The 18,685-nt window shown below is 39.6% G+C and overlaps 1 long non-coding RNA gene across 1 annotated transcript; it reads right to left on the bottom strand.

Annotated features, from left to right (window-relative positions):
• Positions 1-6,084: 6,084 nt before the first annotated feature.
• Positions 6,085-17,846, bottom strand: LOC310635815. The gene is made up of 3 exons (XR_014491530.1): positions 17,782-17,846; positions 14,788-14,857; positions 6,085-6,193 (listed from the first exon to the last, which is right to left on the bottom strand). It is a non-coding gene; the product is annotated as an uncharacterized lncRNA (long non-coding RNA).
• Between the last annotated feature and the right edge of the window lie 839 nt (positions 17,847-18,685).

Raw genomic sequence — 18,685 nt, 5'->3', positions numbered from 1 at the left:
CAAGAAAACAACATGATCTGTCCATGTAGCCGGCTACAGTTGAATTCAGTTCAAGAGAAATATTAATTTTATGTTGCCCACAGTATTTTATTCTTTAGGTAGAGCCCAGCAGTTCTCAATACTGTAGTTCAGATGTGCCCACCTGCCCAAAAAGATCAGGAACCTTTTCATGGAAGCCATATTTGGGTATTTGATGACTCGTTCAACAGGAAAAATTGAGCAACATCTGATCTTTAGCAGAAGTGTTTGTAAGATTCAATTTATGATTAATTTCTTCTCAAATACAAGCCCTATTCAGGTATTCATGTAAACACATTGATTGATGATTATGTGCCATCACGTTGCTGTTGACTCTTAGTGACCACTTTCCCTAATCTGGTCTTTCATGTCTTCTAATACAGTAGTGCATCCATTACCACTGTAACTAAGTCCCTCCATCTTGTGGCCATCTTGCCCTCTTTTCTTTGCTTCCCAATTTGCCAACATCATAGACTTCTCCAGAGAGCTATGCCTTTACATAAAATGTCTAAAAGTGTAATAATTTGAGCACATCTTTTGTGTTTCAGACTCTGGGTTGATCTGTTCAATTATCCATTTGTTTGCTTTAGTGACTGTCCATACTCAGAAACCACCTGCAATGCTGTGTCCTAATCAAAAAGAATTCTCATTGGCTGGCTTGTTGCTATGGCTATTCCAGTTCATAAATTCTTACACACTGACAACCTTTTCCAATCTATTGGCCTCTGGGTCCAGAAAACTATTGTGATGCATTTTTTTTCTTTTGTAAGAGATGCAAAAAAATTGTGTGTAAAAATGGCTATATATATTTGTCAATGGTTTGGGAGCCTTTGCATAGTTATAACAATCAATCTCATCCAATATTTTAAAATAATAATAATAATGATGGTGATGATGATGATGATAATAATAATAATATGTAATATTGCATGCAATTTTATTAAAAACAAAAGGGAAAAAGAAACAACTAACTAATGCCTGCTAATTCAGAGACTCCTGAAGCTATTGTTTAAAATCTGTCCACCTTCACCCATTTGATAGAGCAATTCCTCTGCATTTCATTTACCCTCCAAATTCTACCTGGTGAATTAACATTATTTTTCAGCCACTCAACTGGGTGTTAGTTGTCCTTAAATTTATTTCCCCTTTTTATTATAATGAGTAGCATGGATTTTTTTTTCAAGCTAATCGTTTAAATGTTTGTGGTTTGGTGATTTCATAAATTTGTGCTCTGGAAGTAACATTCCAGAATGGATGTTGAAATGAATTTCCATTATGCATTCAGTTCTCACATCCAACAATGGGTAGAGTCAATGCTCATCTTGGGATGAATGCCTAAGCGGGGAGTGGCATTGGGTTCCTTCTCCCATGTTTAAATCTCAACTAACCTCTCAGGATTATTGCGAGAATCTAAGAATAATAAGCTTGCCAACTATATTGTATGAAGCTCTAAATGACATGACATGATCAATGCAATGATAAAAAGAGACAGGCATTTTTCTATGAAAGTGATGGTTTTTAATGGGAGCAACCCATGACGCACTGGGTCATCCTTTCAGATCTATTCCCTTAGCCGAGGAATGTGCAACTTTCTCTGCAAGGTTCCCCACTGAGTCTCTCCCTGCAAGCTTCCCAGGAAGGAAGTTGCAAGTCCAAACCCACCCTGCACACTCTTGCTGTCATCCATGGTCACATGATCCCCACTGACTTTCTTCACTGACTTGTTGGAAGGTGTCAGGGAATGTAATAACTGAGGATCATGCAAATGCAGCAATACAGCGGCAGCCATGAACAGCAGCAACACAGCAGCACTGAAATGGCAAGAACTGTAATGTATGGGGCCTTTTACTTGAACTGTTTTCACGTGTCTTTGAATGCTGCTTCGAGATTGCTTAATTAGGGTGTCTGTGTAACGGTCACTGGCTGCCCAGACATGCAGTCTCCAGGACGATCATTGGTTGGCTCTGGGGCAGGAATAGGTTCCTTTAAACCTATTGGCTGCCGCCTAGTGGCCAACCATATAAGTAGCTGTGTAGAAGCCTCTGTTCTCAGTTCTGTTCCTGTTACTTCAATAAAGCAATGTTCCTGTTTGAACCCTCTTGTCTCGCCTCCTGCTTCCAAAGAACCCACTACACAACAAGAACTTTCCAAAATTTCATTCCCGTGGGATAATGGATCCTGGCAGCCTGTAAGTTAACTCACTCAAGGGACCATGGTTGAAATCATTTTGCCTTATGATGTATCTGTTTTTGCCTAGTTTTATTTATTTATTTGTACCTTGCCTTTATTATTTTTACAAATATGTCAACGTTTCAGACATTTATCATCGGTCTATGGGTGTCCCTGCTTGTCAAGCATCCAGAGAATCAAAATGGAACCGACAACATTTTCTCCATTTTCCTGGGCCATTTGTAAGGCAAATATAATGATAAATCTGAGGGGGAAGAAAAGAGGTATTTTTAGTTTTTCTTAGAGTAAGAATCTGAAATACTACACTGTGACCCCCTTTTGTTAATATTCTGTGTGTTCCTCTTTGAGCCAGCAAGCAAACAAGTTATTCTGCTGTCTTGCAAATTAGCTTGGATACTTGAACAAACTGTGAACGACACTGGTTATTAAATCTATATCTGTCACTCAGCAGAATGGCAACTCCATCTTTTCTGACTTGGATTCTGTCCTACAACTTTTGTTCAAAAGAAACACAGAAGAATCAGACAGAAGAATCAGAAACAGGTTACCAGGATGCATTTTTAGAATATCAAAACAAGTATGTTCCAGTACTGATGTGGTTATTTGATGGTTCCATCATAAGACTAGCCCATTAATGTACAAGTGCCACACACAGTATTATAATGCATGACATTATCTCAGTTATTTATAGGTGAATGGGTGGACTGCCTGCCTGTTAGGTTGAGCTGATGGATAAATTCATCTTGGGTTGATAAATATGTGTTTATACAAATCACTATTACTTGCTACTGTCCAATTACTGAGTAGAACTGTGAAGTCATTCTTACGAAAGCTTATATAGCTCCTTTATCAAGAGAACCTGAATCACAGAATGTTCTAGTTTTGCTTCGGGCTTTCATGTCTTACCAAAAGTAACATTAAAAATCTGGGAAACTACAGCAGCATCTATTCCAATTAACAGCTGTAGCTCACAAAAGTGTAGGCATCTGAATAAAATTTGTTAGGCAGAAAAGGCACTACCAGACCTTTTCTAATATCTTGCTCTCATAGCTGTCTTCCTGCAGCGTCTGCAATGTAATATATTTATTGAGCATCCAGAGATATAATTAACCTTGCCTCATGACTCAGCTGCTGTATGTTTTCTCATATCACATCTCATGGCTTCTGATACAGGTGCCTCTAAGGAGGTCAGATTAGGCAACACTTCAATATTCATTGAATATTGCTTCATCCTTGGTCTAGAGTCCCATGTCTGAGATCACATTTAGTGGAGTCTTTGGTGATCTCTCAGCTTGGTTGTTTGATAATCAGTTTACCCTGACTTGGGCTACTAAGATTTTTGGTTTACCAAAATTGTTTTTACAAGGCTTTAGTGGTTTGTGTGCTAGGGTGATGCTACACGTCTATACTAATTAGTTGGTTTTTTCTGAGATCTTTTTTTAGTATGATAGTGTTACCCTTTTTATGGGTTGTGTTGGTTGTACTATAATGGGTTGAGTAGTCTGGCACTTTTTGATAAAGTTGAGTGGATATTCATTTTATTGGTAGATGTTATATGGGTGGTCTGTTTGTTTTTATGGCGTTCCAGGTTGTTGCTTAAATTTCTTAATTTCACAACCAATCAGAAGACAACCACGCATCCACCCAATCAGAAGACAGCCACGCCTCCACTCAATCAGAAGACAACCACGCCTCCACCCAGTCGGAGGACACCCCCACCCAATCAGAAAGCAGCCACGCCTCCACCCAGTCAGAACGCAGCCCCACCGGCAGTTGGAAGGAAAGAAACAGCCAGACCACGCATTGCTCCTGGAAGCAGCAGGAGGAACACTCCGGCCTGATGATGACGGATGGGATTTCGTCGAAACGTCGCCACAACTTTCTAAAGATGAAAGGAACGCGGGAAGAAACCCGAGACTCTATATCTATATCTATATCTATCTATCTATCTATCTATCTATCTATCTATCTATCTATCTATCTATCTATCTATATCTATATCTATATCTATATCTATATCTATATCTATATCTATATCTATATCTATATCTATCTATCTATCTATCTATCTATCTATCTATCTATCTATCTATCTACAGTATACACACACACACATACAGAGAACAAACCCCACACTTCCTAGCACTAATGATACTACCTCGTCAAGTAATAAACAATCTGCTGTTAACAACCATGCTCAGAGAACACCAAAGATTCCACAGCTCAACCCTGAGCTGCACATATTCTCTTCTACTGGACCACTTTTAGTACCTGCTTTAGTACTTGTTGTATACAGCTAATGATCTATTTGAACATATGGATATTTGCCCAGAAACACAACAAAGGCAGGTCGTTTGATGTGAATGGGCATAAAGCTATATGAATAGCCGTACAATAGATTTGGATCAGAATTATTGCTTTTACTGTCTATGAAACCAATTCCTCTGTTTAAAAAGAAATAAAATCCCCAACTGTTCTACAAATTTTCTAATTATTTTTCTATTTGGTCTGAGTATTGTACGCTTTGGAAACATGGCCAAAATGAATTTTATTATCCAAAATAACATTTTTCCATAATAGAATAGCTTAAGGCACTGATTGCTCTTGGAGCCAAGTTGCAGGTCATTGTAAGATTCCAATTTTAAATATCCAATATTCTTTTTTTTTACATGACCTCTGTTTAACATGCTATAATTGCAAATTCTATAGTAGAACTCTTTGGGTGACTGCACTTTTAATGGTAGCATGAATAAAGGCACTTCCAATAGATTCAAATAGTAATAAGGTTTTTACCTTGGACAAAAGACGGCACTAAAAAAAAATCTGCTAGAAAAAGCTGAATTACATACGTGGATTTAATGGATATGACTAAATGTGACACTGTTTCCCCTCATCTTCCTTCCACAATTCAATAGAGATTTTAGTGTTGTCTTCTTTTACTTGAAATAGACAGTTGCTTTTCCAGGTTTCTGGATTTCAATTATCTACGAACCTTTAACATCAACAATAACTATCATAAAGTTAAAATGAAATTACAGCCTCTACGAAATGTATTTATTTCAATTTGGACGCTAACTCCAACCAACTCCAGGCAATTTACAAACAATATTAAAAAAATACAGGAAGTGATCCAGATACCTTATACAGTGAGAAAACAAAAATAGCAAACATATCCATTCATCTCACCCCAAACTGGGAGAATAAAAATTCTTTACTTCAAATTAATTTGATTCAGATCTTCAGATTAGGTAAAGGTAAAGGTTCCCCCGCACATGCGTGCTAGTTGTTTCCAACTCTAGGGGCCGGTGCTCATCTCCGTTTCAAAGCCAAAGAGCCAGCGCTTGTCCGAGGACGTCTCCGTGGTCATGTGGCTGGCATGACTAGACGCCAAAGGCGCACAGAACGCTGTTACCTTCCCACCATAGTGGTCCCTATTTTTCTACTTGCATTTTTATGTGCTTTCAAACTGCTAGGTTGGCAGGAGCTGGGATGAGTAACAGGTGCTCACTCTGTTACGCGGCACTCGGGATTCGACCCGCCAAACTGTTGACCTTCTGATCGACAGGCTCAGCATCCTAACCCACTGAGCCACCGCGTCCCTTTTATCTTCAGATTAGTGAAAGCCTTTTCTACCAGGACGTATACTGTAGTTGTAGTTCAGTAATTCAGTTAAAACTTGTCTAAGAACAGTATTGTCTTGATATGAAAGTTTATTGTCTGTCTTTGCAAGTGTCTTTCTGTCCTGCTTCCTGCTGATTGTCAATTGACGTATGTTATCTGAGCAAAATGCATTAGTAAGTGGTAAATATACAAGCCAGCATGTTTTAAAAAGCAATAAAAGACACTTACATATTTTAGACATAGCACACTCTCAACATCTTCTCTTAGTCACATAAAGAATTGGTTCTCACGCTTAGTTTGGCCATTCTGAGGTTTCCCCATTTTCAGCAAATTACTTCATCTAATTCAGCAATTCCTGTTTGTCCTGTCAAAAAAACAAAACAAAACCATGGGTGATTCACCTGTACGGATGGCATTTAGGTCTCAAATCCTTCATAGGGTTTTATTAGAAGACCTATCTTGGCCCAGCCTGAATTTGAGAAGCACAAAATAGTTTGGGAAAGTAATATATTTGCATTGCATAAATAAGGATGCAAACATGCTTAATCATGCTATATTTTATCTTTGCTTGGAATAGCTATTCCTGCATGTGGTTCCCATTTAAAGCTGATGCCTGGTTTAAAAGGACCCTGGGACAGTCTTCCTTGGTGCCTCTCATCTTTCTGCCTCTCCAGGTGGCTGGAGTCCAAGTGGGAATTATTAGCTTGGTGAGGACATGATTTTAATAGCTTTGGAACAATATTTTGCATGAAAGGGATTAGGAGGAATTAAAATAAGGCGCCAGGGAAAAGGAGATATTGTGAGTCATGTCTGTTTGTTTGTTTGTTTGTTTTACACGACACCCATCTCATCAATAAGGCAACTCTGTTGACACCATGCTTAAGGACAAATAAAGAGAAGGAAAAGCCTCTTGAACGTAACCACGCTGATATGCAATGGGGAACTAAGCTAGTTTTAACAGAAAATTATCAAGATATACAGTTGATATACTGTATCAACAGTAGGGACCTTCACGTTTCTAGGTTCCATTAACTCCAAGGACTTGAAATGGACAGCTAACATTAGAAACCTTCATTACGAAGCCACAACAAAGAATGATCTTCCTGCGTCAACTCCGAAAGCTCAGATTGCCCAAGGATCTGAAGATACAGTTCTAGAGAGGAATCACTGAGTCTGCCATTTGTTATTGAGATAACTGTCTGGTTTGGCATTGTAACCAAACAGGACACATACAGACTTCAACGGATACTAAGGACTGCAGAAAAAACAGTTGCAACCAGCCTGCCTTCCACTGAAAATCTATATGTTATATGAACTAGAAAGAGGGCTGAGAAAATATCTACAGATCCCTCACATCCTGGACACAAACTGTTTCAACTTCTCCCCTCTGAATGCTGCTATAGGGCATTGCATGCTAAAACAACTAGACACAAAGATAGTTTTCTCCTCTGGTGCCATCACTCTAATTCACACAGCCCTGTCTCATTTCTCATCCTTTCTCATCTTTCCTACTATTTTCTCCTATTGATTTTTTATGAACTATCAATTGTTGTTTATTATGATCTATGACCTATTACTTGCTATTTGTATGTACACTGTGAGCTTATGCACCAGAGACAAATTCCTTATAGGTCCAATCACATTTGGCCAATAAAGAATTCTATGATTCTAAATTAAGACTCAGCCAGCAATCTATTTGCATCTTAATTTTGAATTTAGTCTAGAACAGACATGTCAAACACAAGGCCCAGGGGCCGGATCCAGCCCATGAAATGGTTTCATGTGGCCTGCAAAGCCATCCTGGAAACAGTGATGGAACAGCCCCCGCTGCCTTGGCCCCAGCCCAGGCCGGCCAGGAGCCAATGTACAATTTTGTGGTGGTCATCTATGCTGAAATACATTCAGTCTTAGCTCCACAAGCCCATCTGGAAACAGTGAGGAACCGGCCCCTGCCGTGTCGGCACTTCCCCCTGGGTGCACGCTGGGAGGTATCACCCTTTGTGAGGAATGAAGAAATGCACCATTGCCTGGAAGTGGCCAGCACATGACCCTGCCTACTTTGGGCAGGCTAGGGGCTGGACAGCATTGCACTTCTCTTCAAATTTGTGCCACCCAGCTCAGCCTCTTGGCACTGTGAGGAGAGCGCCCCACTGCCTGCTGAAACTGGGCAGGCTGGGGGCTGGGCGGCATTGTGCTTCTCTTCAGATTTGCGCCATCTGTCTCAGCCTCTTGGCATTTTGAGGAGAGTGCCTCGCTGCCTGCCAAAACCGGGCAGGCTGGGGGCTAGGCAGCATTGCACAGGTAATGTTGACTCTCACACTGTATTAGAAGGAAGGAAGGAAGGAAGGAAGGAAGGAAGGAAGGAAGGAAGGAAGGAAGGAAGGAAGGAAGGAAGGAAGGAAGGAAGAAGAGGGAAGGTCTGAGGGAAGTCCTGCCTTAGTCCTGCCCTGCTGCCCTTTCACCATCCCCTTACCCCCTCCTCCTGGCCTATTCTGAGGGTGTGTCTCGCATCCTATTGCTAAGGAAGCTTTGGATATAAAGCTAGGTCTCTTCATATGGAGAGAGAATGGGCCTCCCTCTTGACTTTGCCCTCATACCCATCATGAGCAACCTAGCTAAGGAGAGCAAGCATAGCAGCTGGGTGCACCCTTGACGTGAACAATGTAGAGCTGGCCATGCCCACCCAGTAGGCCACATTCACTCCAGCCACACCCAACCAGTAGGCCATGCCCACCCTGGCCGCACCCACCTGGCCCCCCAAGGGCAACCACAATTCTGATGCAGCCCTCAATGAAATTGAGTTTGACACCCCGGTCTAGAACTATAAGAGCAATCTAAGAACTCAGTGAACATGCTCACCATTCTTGTCAGTTCCGAGATTTTACTAGTGAGTCTTACACAAGCAAATCAGTAGTAACTTCCATTGTGTATGTGTGTTGTGTGTGTGTGTTTGGGATACAAGGGCTGAGAAGGAGGATATAAAAAATGATGAACTTGCCACAAAAAGTCTGAAATTACCCGATACTATATTAGTATGTCCAGAGAAATTGGAATTTCAGCATCTACTTCAGTATACTTGCGAAGCATAATGTACAGTAGCAGTATGTGTGAAGCTCTATCTTCGTGACACTGAAATCAGTGTATACAATGGTGTTAGAAATATCAGTACATTCATGGCCCCTTTTGTTCATGGCATTAACTGAACTGAAACTTCACACCTAAGTCTCATCTGGTCTTATCAGGGCTTTTCTGTGAATGAATTCAAAGTATCCTTTCTCCACTGAGCATTGAAGTCATATGTTAATCAGAATATAGGAAAATGTCAGATAGCAGTGAGAACGCTGCTGAAATCAAATCTCTTCACTGGGGGTTTCCTCTGACATTTTTGCTCATGGCGGTCACAGAGGTCTTTATGGCCTTTTTATTGTTTGCATTTTGTTTTACGATAACAGATATGGCTTTAAACGTTTATCAAAGGGCAGTGTATAAATGTAAGAGCCCATCATTAACATCATCGTCTACCATGATAACATTTACAGTGGTTGAAAGAAGTCCTCCCGTGTTTTAGAAAACCCGATATTCAAAGGATTGAATAAAATGTGCTTTCCTAGTGAACTGGAACCAGTATGTATAAATGATGGACACTGCCCCTGTGGCTGGTGTTTGTATTGCCACTAAAATATGTTTTTAAACAACTGGCCAATACCAAATGGAACAATTCACATGGTGAACTTTACAGACTTTCCTTCCTTCCTTCCTTCCTTCCTTCCTTCCTTCCTTCCTTCCTTCCTTCCTTCCTTCCTTCCCTCCTCCCTCCCTCCCTCCCTCCCTCCCTCCCTCCCTCCCTCCTTCCTTCCTTCCTTCCTTCCTTCCTTCCTTCCTTCCTTCCTTCCTTCCTTCCTTTTATAACATTTGGGATCCTGTTTTTACCTTCTATTTTAATTCCTATTGTCATTTTCAGCTTATTAGCTTTACAAAGGGACTTTCTGTTTGTTTGTTTGATTTATTAAAGGATGAAGAAATAAGAAAGGAATGCTTTAGCTTTAGTATCTTTCTTTTTTAATTGTCAGGATTGAAGGAATATGTTGAGGGAAGACATGATCTGTATCATGTAGTGTGCAACCTATACGAAGAATGAGTTGTTTAGTGCATAGTAGATAATTAAACAAATTATTGAAATTTCATGGAGGCACAAACTAGCACAAAAGTTATCAAGCCAGAGTTTCTTTATACAAAATATAATTAAATTAGAGTGGAAAATAAGTTGGATAGGCTTTTTGTTGTTGTTAAAGCAGAAGACAAAATGAGCAAAAGCATTGACCTATGTGTGGGATTCATCCTGCTGTTTGGTAGTCCAAAGCTGTTTTAAATCGATCAGCTGATATTAAATAGAACAAATATCATTATACACTGTCCTTTCTACTACTTGAAGTAGAATTGTGGTCCTAGCAGTGGAGATGATAGGTTTTAGGGATAAAGTGAAAGCTTCAGGTGACAATTATCTAAATGTCACTAATACAATTTCCCTTTTTACCTATTTTCCAAACAGTGGCAAAGGATAGATGAGGAATAACAAGATTTATTGAAAATGAAGATAAAGTAGTTCACTTTGAAACAGAAAAATCTTAGCTTTATAAATTTTAAGTTCTGAGTGGCCAGAGAAGGAACAAATCCATATTATGAAATCAGTTAAGAGGAAAACGAGCAACTTCCCTATGAGCCCCAATGTTTAGGGCTTTATAGCTTAAAATAAAGTGTAGAGAATTAAGGAAAATGACCGCGACAGATACAGGCCAGCTCTGTTACCAAAGTGACAAGTAGAGAAACATGGCTGAAATCCCAAGCAAGCAGAATGTATGCAAAAGCGACCATATACTTTCCTAATTCACATGAGCATAAGAAAGGGAGGAGGAAGAGGAGGAGGAGGCACAGCACAAACCGACTTTCAAGGTTTTGTTATTGTAACCATTCTCCATAAAAATAGAACAGCCTTCCAGTAGAGTTGATACTTGGTCTAGCCAGTGCTTTTTTTGTAAAAGAAAAAGGTGCCGGAACTCACACATGTCATACAACCCACCTTGCCTACCCCACAAGGTTCCATCCAAAAAAGGTGCCGGAACTCCGTTCTGAGCGTTCTATGAGAAAAAAAGCCCTGGGTCTAGCCTACATGGTGGAACTGCCAGGAAGGGAGTATAATTACAGAAATATAACTCTTCTTAAGTAACATGGCAAATGTTCTATCACAAGAGACAATGATGACTGCCAGCTTCAATGAAGATTGGACAAATCATGAATGATGTTTATGGATATTATAATGGCTACATATTATTTCCAACAGTTGCAGAAATAATTTTCTCTATGCTAGTTACCCTACCATATTTGTGGGCTTCTCTAAGGCATCTGGTCAAAAAACTGTGAGATCATGGACTCAATAAATGTCTGATCCAGCTTGCGTCTTTTTATATTATTCAATAAAGTAAGATCCTTGGCCTTTTGCAACACATTGGGATGACATAAGGAGAGAAGTAAAGCAAAGCCATAAATCAGTGAGATTAAAAATGGCAATCTGGAGAAGAAAATTACATGAGAAGAGGAAATGGAAACTGAAGGTTTAGGAGCCTGGAAAAGTACTTGCAGATACCCCTGCAAATAAGAAAAGGCAAAAAAACCAAAACTCATTTAGTCATTGCAATTTCATACAAACTACGGTACACAACATGCAAATGCAGTTTAGCATCTCAAGCATAGGTGTCTGTGGCGGTATCAAAGAGTTGCTAGTGGTATCACATGTCATGATACAATCACACAAAATAGGCAAATTACATAATTGTGATGATTTATTTATTTATTTTATTTATTATATTTTTTACCGCCCTTCTCCCTAAGGACTCAGGGCGGTGTACAGGGCAATAAATATAAAAAACAGAATACAAAAGTTAAAAAACCATTAAATATAATGCCCAAATTTAAAATTTAAAACAATAATTAAAAACATATTAAAATCCCAACCCTAACCCATCAGACCAGGTCAGATTGCTCAAATAAATACGTTTTTAGATTGCGCCGGAAGGAGCGGAGGTTGGGGGCCATCCGGAGCTCAACCGGCAAGCGGTTCCACAGGTCTGGCGTGCCCACAGAGAACGCCCTCCCCCTGGGGGCCACCAATCGGCATTCTTTGATCGGAGGCACCCTGAGGAGGCCCTCTCTGTGGGAGCGCACTGGACGGAGGGAAGTTGACACCAGCCACAGGTGTTGTCTTGATTTACATTACAACCTAAGTCTTTTTACAGATGCCAGTGACATGGTCTGGCCCCAGGTACTGATAGTCTCCTGCAGCATTACAACTTCAGCATAACAAGAGGCTACTGTGGTAACGGGTACAACGATAGGAAAATAATAGTTGTACAATGATGTAGTAATGCAAATGGCACAATTATGTGGTGATATTGTGACTCGTTCCTATAGGTCATCCTTGACTTAGGACCATGTTGAGTATTTTGATGCACCCTTCTCCCCACGCCCACCCACGCAAATACTACTGGACTAGATAGAGTAGGCAGAATTTTCTCAATTCTGCCTGGTTGTCTGTCACGAGTGGCTAAAGTTACAACATGTAAGCATTCTGAGTAACGGGAGTGCTCAGAAACGGGATTGTTATTTCATTCAAACTGACAGCAAACCAACCATTTCCTGAGCAAGTGTTTGTGTGATTCAGAGGTTCAGGTCAGCTGTTCAAGTTGAAGATACAGACCCTCCATTTCACAGCTGAGATACTTGCTTTTCAGTAGAAAGTACAATGGCATCTTTTCTGCTGAGGTGCTGTATAACAATGGCTACTGGTTTTTCAATCAAGATTTAGCCTTGTTCAGCTTATTGGTAAGTTAGCATTCGAAACCTAGTGTGCTGACTCTGATCAGGCCAAATCATTCTTCAGATAACATGCCAGAGATACGGACCTACCAAATATTTTCAGCCAAGCTTATGTCGCCCTACTGAGACCAGATAAAAGTGTTGCTCCTGCCCCAAAGCTTTTTTGACACGAAATCCAAAAACACCAGAAGAGCTCTTATATTGGCTCACTGTAACGCCCTTCCATCTGCTCTTTTGGAGAGAATGGTTTGCAATTTTTCTAAAAAAAAAGCAACATCCCTGCTCATGTGGCGGGGAGGAAATCAAAACTAGGGCCAATGGATTGCTGTACTGCCTTTCTTACAGAGACACTCTGGATTCCTTCCTTCCTTCCTAGATTTTAATACAGCATCCATCTCAACCTTGTGATTCTGAAATAATAAAACATTACCCCAAAACCCAAACATGACGCCTACCCCAAATGGCGGATTACTTCCTCAATCTTCTACTAGCCGAACAAGAGTGAAAAATTCAGATAGCAGAGACACATTTTGTACACTGACCATGATGGAATGCAAATGACTATTTCAAGTAGGATGAACCTAATTATTTTATTCATGTTAAAATTATGTATATTTCGGTGTGCTATTTTAGCTAGATCCTGCTTGATTCCTGATATATCATTATTCTGGCCTGTGACTAATAATTCAAACTAAATCAAAGTACAGTAAACTAAGCATCAAAAGCTTTAGAAAGTAGTTTTATGAATTATTTTGTTATTTTCCAGCTACAGAAAAAAAATCTATTTAAAAAGTAAATGTGTGTTTGCCCAAGATTAGTTAAACTATTCAGCTAGAATATAATAGAATAGAATAGAATAGAATAGAATAGAATAGAATAGAATAGAATAGAATAGAATAGAATAGAATAGAATAGAATAGAATAGAATAGAATAGAATAGAATAGGAATAGGAATAGGAATAGGAATAGGAATAGGAATAGGAATAGGAATAGAGATGGAAGGGACCTTGGAGGTCTTCTAGTCCAGCCCCCTGCTCAAGCAGGAGGACCATTTCAGACAAGTGACTAGCCAGTGATGGAGATTCCACAATTTCTGGAGGCAAGCTGTTCCACTGGTTAATTGTCCTCACTGTCAGGAAGTTTCTCCTTAATTCCAGGTTGCTTCTCTCTTTGATCAGTTTCCAACCATTGTTTCTTGTCCTGCCTTCTGGTGCTTTGGAGAATAACGTGGCCCCCTCTTCTTTGTGGCAGCCCCTCAAATACTGGAATACTGCTATCATGTCTCCCCTATTTCTTCTTTTCTTTAGACTAGCCAAATCTAAGTCCTGCAGCCATTCTTCGTATGTTTTAGTCTCCAGGCCTTGGATCATCTTAGTTGCTCTTCCCTGAATTTTTTCCAAAGTTTCAACATCTTTTTTGTGATAGGATGCAATACTTCAGGTGTGGTATTAAGAGTAGTTAATTTTTTTCTAAAATTATATTTTCATACAGAAATCATTTATAGCATGCAAAATTCTTTTCAGGAAGATCTGCTACAAATATTTCCAAATATTTGCAAGGTTTTAGCAGCAGAGAAAGGATCGGACTAATGCATAATTAGCAAATGATGATCAAAGCTTTGGAATGAAAATAATTATTTCAGATAATCATCATTTTCTGCAAGCCAACCATCTCATTCATAAAAATCAACTTTACTTGGACTGAAAGTTGCATATACGTTCAGTAGATCTTAGCCAAGGCATACATTCTCTGTGCAATGCTCACTGGTTTTAGGAGCTTCTTTGGTTAAAGCCAAGTTATTTATTTTTATCTTGATACTGTAAAAATATGAAAACAATTTTGTACCAGCTTTATCAAGCATAAGTAATCAAAATGGAATGGTTTTCCTCTGGCTTTTTCATGGCCTTAATTTCTGGAAGATTGGCTCCAGGTTGGTTGCAAAGCATGATAACTCCATCTATCTGATGTTGTGCTTGAGACAAAGATTATTAAATCACGGACCTGTCTGCCTGCTCAGAGGGAACAATCTGTAGCTCTACAGCAGGCACAATATTTAACAGCACAATTGGGAAGGCTACATTTACCTACCTTTTTCCAACTGTCAGGTTTATAAGCTTCGTTTTTCTTTTCTTTTTGTCCGAGGAGGTGCTCTGAGCTGCTAACGGAAGGCAGAACAAAAATTAGCCAGATGCTCCTGTCATTCTGAAAATGTTCAATATAATATTTAGTTGGGACAGGTTTCGCATCATCTATCATGAAATGACTGATGTGTAGATTCTGACCGGCATCAGTACACTGGTTTTCTTGTGGTTTCTGTTGCTATTAGTCATGTACAGTGGTGACACTGACTTGGAAAAGAATGATAAACTTTGATCAAATGCAAGTATTTTAATATAAATATTTATTTTGCAATTCAAGTGCTGGTTATTATCTTTGAAGTGCTTTGTGGCATGGGTTCAGGATATCTGCAGAACTGTCTTTCTGCAATGGGATTTGTAATGTATTGGATCTTTTACCTGAATTGTTTTCACGTGTCTTTGAATGCTGCTTGAGATTGCTTAATTAGGGTGTCTGTGTAACGGTTGCTGGCTGCCCAGACATGCAGTCTCCAGGACGATCATTGGTTGGCTCTGGGGTGGGAATAGGTTCCTTTAAACCTATTGGCCGCCGCCTAGTGGCCAGCCATATAAGTAGCTGCGTACAAGTCTCTGTTCTCAGTTCTGTTCCTATTACTACAATAAGCAATGTTCCTGTTTGAACCCTCTCATCTCACCTCCTGCTTCCCAAGAATCCACTACACAACAGGATTGGCCCTTCCTGCTTGTGCTGGGGGGATTCAGAAGAAGAACCTCTTCTGTCATCGCTCCTGCCCTTTGGAACGTGTTGGCCATAGGAGGTAAGGAGAAGTTGTTGGCCGGAGGTAGTTAGTGCTTTAACAGAAAAGGCACCGCAACTTCTCCCTCCAAATCCTTGTTCTTTAGTTTGTTTTAATTTTGTAATTTTAATGTTTTTGTATTTATAATTGTCAGACGTTTGTGTATTTTATCCTGCTGTAAGCCGCTTAGAGTCATCTTAAACACGGTGGCAAATAAATTTAATAAACAAGCAAACATTTTGGCATGATTAGCTAACTGACACTAACACTTAGACTTATATACCGCTTCACAGTGCTTTACAGCCCTCTCTAAGCAACTTACAGAATTGACATATTGCCCCCAACAATCTGGGTCCTCATTTTGCCAACCTCGGAAGGATGGAAGGCTGAGTCAACCTTGAGCCAGTCAGAATTGAACTCCTGGCAGTCAGCAGAGTTAGCCTGCAATGCTGCATTCTAACCACTGTGCCACCACAGCAATTGCAACAGTTGTTCATTCGTTTTCATTCGTGATTAATATACAGACACTTGGCATATATTTATGAAGGCTGCTGTGTCCCAGGGCCATGTGATCATCTTTCATGATCTTCTGGCAAGCAAAGTCAATGGGGAAGCCAAATTCACTGAACAATTGTGCTACTAACTTAATAACTGCGGTGATTCATTTGACAACTCTGGCAAGAAAGATTAGCAATGGAATTTTGTTTATATAACACCCTTTTCATTAGTTTATAATATAAAATACAAAAATGCAAAAGCAAATAATAGGAAAAATAGGGTAGAGAAAAGGGAAAGGAAAAGTGTAGAAAAGAAGGAACAAAGAAAGACAAGGCGCTGACTTCCAATGTCCTTTGATGCAGTAGAATAAGATAATAACATCAAACCTCACCTTTTTACTTTTACGTGACAGTATAAATTAGCCATATCTATAGCAACAAATCTATCTAACCGGTAAAACTCAAAATCAAAGTTTCATTTTTTTTCCACCTCAATCACAAAGTCCAGAAGAGGTTTCCAAGTAGAAACAAAAGTAATTGTTTTTTTTTTCTTTTATCAAAGCAGTCAATTTAACCGTCTCTGCTAAATCCATCAACTTTTGCAGCCATTCATCCATTGTGGGAGCTGAAATATCCTTCCATTTTTGTGCATAAAATAACCTTGCTGCTGTCAACATACATAACATCAAACTTCCATTTTTTCCCCAAATCTTTTTCCATTAAACCCAAAAGAAAAGTTTCTGGTTTTATCTTCATATTCACTTTAAGAATCTTCTGTATTAGAATATGAATCCTACTCCAGTATTTCTTTGCTTTGTCACATGTCCAGCATAAATGATTAAAAAGTCCCTTCTTTACATTTGCATTTCAAATATTCGTTTGAAATACTTTTATACATTGTTGATAACTTGTCTGGTGTTACATGGCAACCATATATCAGCTTATAAAAATTTTCTTTTAAATTGTAATTTAGTGTAAATTTTAAACCTTTCTCCCATTGTTACATTATATCTAAACTTCCTTGCCCATTGAATCATACAATGCTTTACAGGTTCACTTTCTAAATTCAATTTCAATAACGTTTTATAGATCTTAGCAATAATATGTTCATCGCTGCCACACGGTAGGATTTCCAATTCATTTTTAACAAAGTCAAACCCGTAAGTCTTTTTGTCTAATTTAAATCTTCCTTTCAATGGTAAATATGCAAACCAATGGCAGACATGTCCTGCTTAGCAATGGAATTTTGGAGCTCAGTTGTGCTTGTAAGTTGATCACTAGCTGTATAAATAAACTGAGATTTAGCAAAAGAAGCCATAATTAGCTGGTACAAACTAACTTCTGAATATGCCTCCTGAAAAGGAGGGAGAAGTATTGTGTAGAATGCTTTCATAAAATCACATATTCGATCCAAGTCATCTCCAGTTATCAAGAGGAAGGACTATACTATCGCCTTCTAGTGGACCACCTCATATTAACTATTAGGTAGAATAGAAGCATGACATGTTTACTGCAGTGGGCTAATTGTTTTTGTCTTAAATTTGTGGGGGGGTTTTGGTGGATATTACATTCACAAATGTCTACATGTGTATTTGTAGGTGGTAGGTAGAGACATAGGAAGGAAGGAAGGAAGGAAGGATTCTATTGAGGATGGATATTTTTCTAAAGGTATTTTAATTCAGTTGCGTGATAATATAAAAACAGACTTACTGGATCACACCAAAGGACTGTCTAGTGCTGGATACTCTGTCACACAGAAGTGAACCAACTGCATACTGGAAATTAACAAAGAATAATATTGTGAGAAAGGCTGAAAATTTTTTCTTCATATTTATTTCATCATCTATCATGTTCCCTCTTGTCCATCTTCATCTACCCTATTTCTTAGGCTCTTTAGTTACTGTGTTATTGCTAAAGAACAAGTTTTAACATCTTATTTATATACAGTATGTATGTATGTATGTATGTACTGTGTTTCCCCGGTTTGTTTGTTTGTTTGTTTGTTTATTGCTTCCAAAAGAGGCACCAGGTCTTATTTTGGGGGATGTTTTTTCCATGGTCTCATCTCATGGCGGTGTCACCAACAGCCCCAGCCAGCCGGCTCACTTCTTCTGCGGCCGCTTGCTACCACTCGTCCGTGTCACCTCCAGCCTCCTTTTTGCCATTAGAGGCCTTCAGAAAGTGCCTCTGCAGCTTAGAATGGAGCTTCTGGAAAGGTCTCTGCAGCCAAGAATCGAGCTACGGATTCAATCTGTAGCTCTGTTCTCGTGCATGTCGCCCCAGCCAAAATGGCAAAATGGTGGCTGGGGCGAAGTGCACGAGCAGTGGCGAGCAGCCACAGAAGAAGTAGGCCGGTGAGGCGAGGCAGGTTTCGATTCATGGGAGACCTGGCTGCAACAGTAAGTGGGTGCAGGACACATGGGGCAGCTCTATCCCTCCAACCCCACCTTAACTTGATTTTTAGGCATGTGCCTCACCCCAAAACTAGGTTTTATTTTTGGGGTAGGGCTTACTTTCGGGGAAACACTGTGTGTGTGTGTGTGTGTGTGTGTGTGTGTGTGTGTGTATTTACAAAGATATCAAGGTAACTCTGGGTGGCTTTCATTCATGAAAA

The sequence above is a fragment of the Vipera ursinii genome, assembly GCF_947247035.1.
Source record: "Vipera ursinii genome assembly, chromosome: 2".
NCBI lineage: Eukaryota > Metazoa > Chordata > Lepidosauria > Squamata > Viperidae > Vipera > Vipera ursinii.
This window is presented reverse-complemented; position numbering and strand designations above follow the sequence as displayed.